The sequence below is a fragment of the Haemaphysalis longicornis genome, unplaced genomic scaffold, assembly GCF_048455015.1.
Source record: "Haemaphysalis longicornis isolate Haplotype H1 unplaced genomic scaffold, Haemaphysalis longicornis Haplotype H1 scaffold_26, whole genome shotgun sequence".
NCBI classification, from domain to species: domain Eukaryota; kingdom Metazoa; phylum Arthropoda; class Arachnida; order Ixodida; family Ixodidae; genus Haemaphysalis; species Haemaphysalis longicornis.
This window is the reverse complement of record NW_027526319.1, coordinates 2305430-2313069: the sequence shown is the minus strand read 5'-3', so window position 1 is coordinate 2313069 and position 7640 is coordinate 2305430.

The window sequence follows — 7640 nt, the reverse complement described above, 5'->3', positions numbered from 1 at the left end:
TTCGAACATGCGACTTGCAATAGAATAATATTAACGATTCATACCACTCGGCCACGAGCGAGCCCTGCCAAGGTTGGATATATAAGGTATAAAATGTACAAGCAGTTTAAACTTTTGTTTATTTAGAGCATTTCAAGTACTTTAGTCGACTATTTGTTGTATAGCGCTCATGCAGTGCGCGTCCTCGAAACTTCTACAATATCTCGCGTCTAGCAATTGCATTTCTTATACAGAAAAGCGTTCGCAGATGCGTGGTCGTGCTGCTGACCGCTGTGCTTGGTCAACCAGCGCAAAAAAGTGCTTCCTGCTCCCTAGTTTTGCGCTGTACGGTAAAAGTTTTAGTGGCTTTCCTTAGTACCTATATTGACTTCGCTGACTCTTCTCCCGCCTTCAAATGGCCTTCGATTGTCCTACTAGCACGAGTCAGCGAAGCTTCGCATGTGCACTTGTGCAGCGCTTGTGTGGAGCGACCCGAACTCGGAGCTTGGTTCAGTGTAGAAACTAAGAAAGTAAAGAAAGGCCCAGTCTTACATTCACAAACATGTCTTGGCTTAGTTTCAATTGAGCGAGAGAATTGCGACGACCCATGGGCGGCCGGCGAACTAAACGCTGGGCCGATCGACTGAATCTGTCGGAAGTTGTTGTTGAACACGTTTATTTGTCGGCGAGCCGTGCAGTAGCGTGGGTAATTGCCAGCTCATCTCCTCCTTACGTCACACGACAACGCCACAGAAAATAGAGGATGGTGCAGAGAGAAAGACTGCATTTTTGAATTGGTTTTTCTACTAAATAAATTCGCGTAAACGCGCTCAGAGTGGGCAAAACATCGCCTATGGACTCCGGACTACAATTTGCGCAAGAAATCCCGCAATGTTTTCAAATAACTTCAGTGTCCCTTTAGGATCTGACTATTCGAATGTCTTTCCATAAACGTGTTTAAGCAACAAATTTACTTTTTCAGCTTTTTATCATTTATGTCGTCACGTTAGACGTTTCAGCTTCAAGCAACTCACAGGTAAAGGTACGGGAGGCAGACGTCGGGCTGCTTGTGTAAGAATACCGGCTAGCAGAATCAGTGTAGACTCATGCAAAACAGCGTAAACAACTTACAAATACCCAGTTTCCTTTAAACGTGGTAACGTTTGCGTGCGCCACTCGCCCGCGCTGTTGACTGAATGTTTATTTATGTTGAGAAGTAGTATAAGTGATAAAGCTTTTCCCGTTCAGTTCGAAGCCGAGTTTCATCATGGTACCGATGTTGTGTCTTTACCTGGTCCTTTGCTAGCCCGCTCTGTGCCGCCATGTTGTGCATACGGGGGGCACTGTGATTGCATTCTTACCAAGACGTGACTTTACCAGTTGGGTAAAAAGCCTTGGTTAAGTTGTAACGTCATTTTCAGATGCAAAGCATCTCTTAGGCGACCCTCCGTCGTCCGTCGGCGTCCGGCCTCCGCATCTCTTCTCTCCACACCACCAGTGCGCTAGCGTGCGCTGCTCCTCCTCTTCACACCACCTGTGGGATGCGTGCGCTGCTCCTTCCCTCCCCTCTCCACACCAGCTGTCCAATCACGCGCATGCGCGCTGCTCCTCCTCTCCACTTCCTCTGCTCTGTAAATAAAGCCGGTGTGCGCTCCGCTCAGTTGCTTCTTCGGTACTGCGCCATCCGATGACTGTAAATGGACGCCAACGATTCCTTCACCGAACTGGCTTGCAAACCTTCAAATTACGCCAACCAGCCACTGTCAGAACCGCGAGCACCTCCGAAGACGAGGCTGCACAGAGGAGAGCTCGTGACGTGGAACGTAAACGGCAGCGTTGAGAAACGCATTCCTCGCTTCGTGAACCGGAAGCCGCTATGACACGCCAGCGGCGATTTGCTGATCCAGGTGGCGTTCGGCAACGAGAAAGCGCTTCGAAACGCCAGCGTCGAACAGCGGATTCTCCGCTTCGAGAACGAGAAGCCGCAAAACGTTCCCCACTACACGATAAATAAAGAAGACATTTAATACGCTACTACACGTGTCTTTACTCTAAGAACCAATTAACACGCTACTACTCCACGGCATTGCATTCTTTCAGGGTTCCCACGTGGGAAGATGGTGTAATTTGTTTCCTATTGAGCGATATCGTATAACAAAACGGGTATGCATTGTTTCTTTATCAAGATTTCGCGGTTATAAGCACCTAAAGAAACACGCAATTTTTCAAAATCTGTTCACTAACTTTTTAGTAGACCTAAGACCCACTTTTCGCCAACTATAACTCCACCTCATATCACTTTAATTTCTTCTGTTCTAGTCGAATTACTTTTTGTTTTATTTGGCTCTTGTCATATTACACCATGGTCTACATTAACGTACCCTAATCCAATTTACCAATGCTTACTATTATCACATATCGCCCTGAGAATTGACACGAAAGCGTTGGTGTGATTGGGAAGACAAAGTTATCACACAATAGGGAACACGGGCGCAAAAATATTATTACTGCAGTTTGAACATACCGCCGTGCCCATAGCGGTTTACGGTCTTGTTTGTCCGTTACACATTCGTCGAAGGCAAGGAAAAGAAAGAGGAATGCGCGCCCAAGGAGGAGAAAAAGGAAGAACAGCGTGGCACGGTTGAGGCTATCAGTGTCAGATTGCTTGTGGGCCCAAGCTCGCCTTGTTAAATAAAGGGCGTTTTTACCATTTACTTTTAACAATCGTTACAGAAGTGGTTGGGGTGCTGAATACATAATACCCCAATTTTCTAAGGCGGGTCACGTCGAGGTGTTGCCCCTTTACAAATGAACGAGCCGCGGCCTACTAGGACTGTTGGTGGAGTGCGGCCCCTACTTGATCGGGCAACAAAAATGACAGGACGTACGGCCAGCGCTGTGAACGTTCACTTGACAGACGCACCTAACCAGTACGGGGTTCAGAAGCCCCGTACATCAAAAATCTTTCTTGGCTCGACACTTACGAAGAAGTGGGAGACTGGCTGGACCACTTTGATCTCGTCGCTTCATTCAACGGCTGCGACAACGAACGTAAGTTGCGCAAAGTTTACTGCTGTCTTAATTAATCTGCGTGAAAGTGGTTTGGGAACCATGAGTTTACGTTTTCGTCTTGGGAGGATATTCACCAGCGACTACTATCGACATGCACGAGCAGGGACTGCAAAAAAAAGACAGAAGCTGCTTTTCCGGCCAGAAATCAGTACCAGAATGTGAGTGTTGCCCTATACACCAAAAATGTAGGAGCCACAGCGTGAGGAACCACGATTCTCATATGCAGCTCTTCTGCAGCAATACCACCAGTGCTCGCCGCCGGCCGCCTCAACCCCTGCACCGACACCGCCACTCAACCTGACGCCTCGCAAGAGCCTGTCGTATCCGCCGGAAACAGAACTCGCAAAAGTGATTTGTGGCGCACGCCTGACAGCACACCGATGTTTTTCCACCATGGAGAGGATGGGCATATTTTTTTCTTTTTTTCTTTAATAGAAACTCTTTTGTTTTACGAAGAAAGGCTAAGGGTTCTGGGACAAAAGGTACACATAAGTACTTGACTGGGTCCATGCTGCCTTTGAGACACCAGCTTCAGCAGCACAAAGCTACCAGACGAGAAAAAAAGAAATTCACCACAACTAGTAACCAAGAAAACAAAAAAACAACAAATTTTCAAGCGCTCACAACACTTTGCGTAACAGTGTGACCATAACACAACGTATCATCACACAACATATATGTAAACGTACAAAGAACCGATATTCAGAGGGAATTATTTATACAAAAACGAAAGATACATATACAACATAGGGTGCCACTAGCAAATTCACTTATGAAATAAGTAAAAATAGAGATTTTACAAAACAGTATTTTCGTAATATTCGTTTAAAGGAATTTGGAGGACATGTTTCGATAATCTCACCGATATCTGCATTGTCATTTAAGAATTTAGGAATAAGATAGCGCATGGTCTTGAAGCCATAGTTTGCTCTAATACGGGGGTACCTGTAGTTTATTTTTCTGAGTTGAAAACTATAATTCATTGAGAGATATGTTTTTTGAAATGCTTGCCGATTTTTGCGCATTTCCTTGTAGACATATAATGCTAAGTTGTACATGAGTAGTTGTTGTAAATTCAGTGTTTCATGTGCTTCTCTGAACTGTCTGGTATTGTGTCGGGAACAAGTATTTTCGTGAGCCCGAATAGCTTTTTTCTGCGGTATAGTTAGTTTTAAAATATTATAACGATTCGTTAAGCGCCAGACTGAAAGGCAGTAAATGAATTGTGACTGAAACATTGCGTAATACAAAGTTAGTTTGAAACTCTTGGGAATTTTATCACGACGTTTTATAGGGCGCCAGTATTCTTAGATAGCTTCAGTAATAGTTGATTAGTATGCTCGTTCCACATAAGAAATTCATCAAAATATACGCCGAGAAGTTTATTACTACTCACAGGTTTAATACCGTTATTTGAAAAATAGAGTTCGAGATTCTTATTTAAAGCAGTGCTTCTAGCTCTGTAAATTACGTACTTGTTTTTTTTGTATTTAGATCGAGATCTATTTTGAAAAGTCAAGTGGAAAGTACATTAAGCCAAGCGTTCGCTACTATTTCAAGATCTTAAATCCCAGCAAACCAGGTTACGTCGTGCAGATATCCTGGAGACGTCAGCAATCGACATTGCAGATATCCAGGAGACGTACCGTTCGGGTCTAAATTTTATATATTCAACTTTGCAACAACTGCAAAAAACCCATCCAAATCACACAAAGGATAACGTAGAATAGACCTCTCATGGTACTTTTATATGATGTTTACGGGACGTTACCTTAGTGGTACACCTTATGGACATTGTAGCGTACGCATGCAAGACGTATATAGATGTCTGTTCTACATTGTATTTCGGTCTTTGGCACAAGCACTAGTTTATTCATAAATAGTGTACGTTAGTATGATATTGTTGAGATTAACCTGTATGCTTGAAATTTACATTCTTTATGCAATATTTTGGAGTTTGGCCAGCCCCCTTTCCAAGGTTGCCTACGTGTTGTGGGCATTTACACTTCAAAGACATGTCTTGCTAGCTATTCAGCACAGTTTGCTGTTACTTGGTACCTGGTTTCTAGATTACTGTATTTCCATTTTTGACGTGCTGCATACTGCATTAGGTCTCCTATGTGAAGTGCCAAGCTTACCACACACTCTTGCGGAAGCACACGAAGCACAGCTCTAAACAAGAAATGTTCAATCGAAACAAGTGGCAGTAAGTAACAGCAAACCAGTCCTGATCAGGACAAGCGCCCTTGACACTAAGGCAACCACAGTAGCGTCATCGAATTGTACCACACAGCACGGCTTTACAGACCTTCTGCAAATAGACTATCAAAGAAACAATTAAAAAATAAACTAATTAAAATGACAGTCTCCCATCTTAGCTGTAAGTACCTGCAGCTGGGTAGTAAGAACGCTTTCAAATTACACATAAAACAAAGAGTTCAGGTAAAACAGTTTATGTTGACTTCCAAATTATGTAATATGCCTTCGCAACACAACCACTTTATTTTGATTCCTATCTGCCCTGGCCCACAGGGTACGCATTGTACAATTACAAGAATACTACAACTATTCATGACTATAAAGAAGTCACGCACAACAGAAAGGTTGACAAGAAATAGGAAGAAAAGTAAACATGTAAACCCAGGGTACAAGCACAAGATGGTTATGCAATTTGAAACATCTCACACTTAAATATTTGGGTGAGAAACAATGCAAGAAATGTGTGAAAACAAAGAAATGATTGAATGGTGGTTACAAAAACACAGCAAATTTATGGAACTAAAATGTTCACATGTAGTGAAAGTTTGTGGAGCAATAAAACAAAAGCACCTAGGAAACACAGAAGTGGTGTTGAGTGGTGGTTGGGAGTGCCATACAAATTTAAGCTACTTTAAACAAACCAACATCTAGGCATATGGTTATGATCTATAGAAAAAGTGTGTATAAAGAAATCACTTTACGGCGATTACAAGAGCAGTAGAAATTTACGTTATGAAATGATTCACACTTAGTGAAATGGCAGGACAACAATAAAACAGAAAACTTTAGAAACACCTTATTGAACTCTGCTTAGTAAAACAATAAAAAGTTACACTATTTCAATATTTCCCACAAAGTGATATAATTTCGGAACGAAAAAACGGGGAACAAGGAAATGATAGAATATTAGTTACAAGAAGACAGATTTACATGATTACTTGATTCACACCAAGTGATACGCTCAAAGAACAAAAACACACAAAAAAAACGAATGGAATCACGGTAATATTTCAATCGTGGTTCAATGGTGCATGCCTGCATCATCAGTTATGGTAGGAATTCTTGAGCAGTTTGCGTTCTTCGTTGCGGTGCCAGAAACTGCCAAAATAGTTGCAAACCGGATTGGTTGGAAAGTGAGTAAAAATTTCATGGTCCAAAGGCTGAAATAAATTTAATACCTCTTCTAGCAATAAAAAACTAAGAGGCCGCAGGTTGTCGACAAAGATGATATTTGCGCAGGATGTGACTGAAAAAAAATCTGAGCTCTATACATTGTCTGGTGAAATAATTTAATGTCTGTAATCTAGTTACACACAATGCAGGATGGCACTCGCAGGTGGAAAAAAGCGTGCTTGTCTTTTTCCCAAACCAGGAGAACTCTTGCGCCAAGTGACCGTCAACAGTAGCTTGAGCACGCGCCTTGTGCAGACTGTTGCAGTAGCAGCTCCCTTGCAAGCGAGTTTACCAATTTAGGCATAGGTACAGGGAAATCTGTGTTGTTAATACGGCTTTTCACAACTGGTATAATACAAAATGGCCGCCTACCATTGTCCCTGAAAAAGACAGTGCATGACAGCTGCATCCTACCGGTACTCACCTACGGGATAGAAACTTCCAGGCTCACTAAAACGGTCTAACTTAAATTAAGGACGACTTAGCAGGCAATAGAACGTAGACGATGGGTGTAACATCAAGGGAAGAAAGAGAGCAGAGAGGATATAATTTCATGTCGGCATTGGCACTACTAAGGCAACCTTAAAAGTAACTACGACAGCTAATGTGAGGTACAACTATATATAAGAACTATATTTTGTGAATCGGGACTCTGAGGACATTTTACCCCAGCTAGAGGTCCCATCTGAAATTGCAAAATATTTTTCTGTGTCTATTATAACTGCTTGGTGGATTGAAGTGACGATATCTGCACTGATGAAGCCATGTCCACAAAATGTGGCAAAAAGGAAACATGCACAAACCCGCACAGCCTCACTGACATGGACGTATACTTCCTGCCGCAGAATGGCGAGGTGGGTTAGTTGGTATATATGCATTACTAAACCTTCAAAAAGCACATCACTGAAAAACTCGTCGTGTTTTCCTGTTCGCTTGTCCTGTTAGGTCTACATTTTGTTGAAGTATACGTTGTACAGCAAGAAGCATCAAAGTAGTGCAAGACATTTTTACTGCACAATCACATTCATACATGGTCTAAGTTGCACCAGTCAGCAGCCTGCAATATGTAAGCTATTAGAAAACGACAGGCCAGACACCAGAATCATACTCTGCCTTAAACCTGCGAAATCCCAAATGCTGTGTTACTCTGATCATTA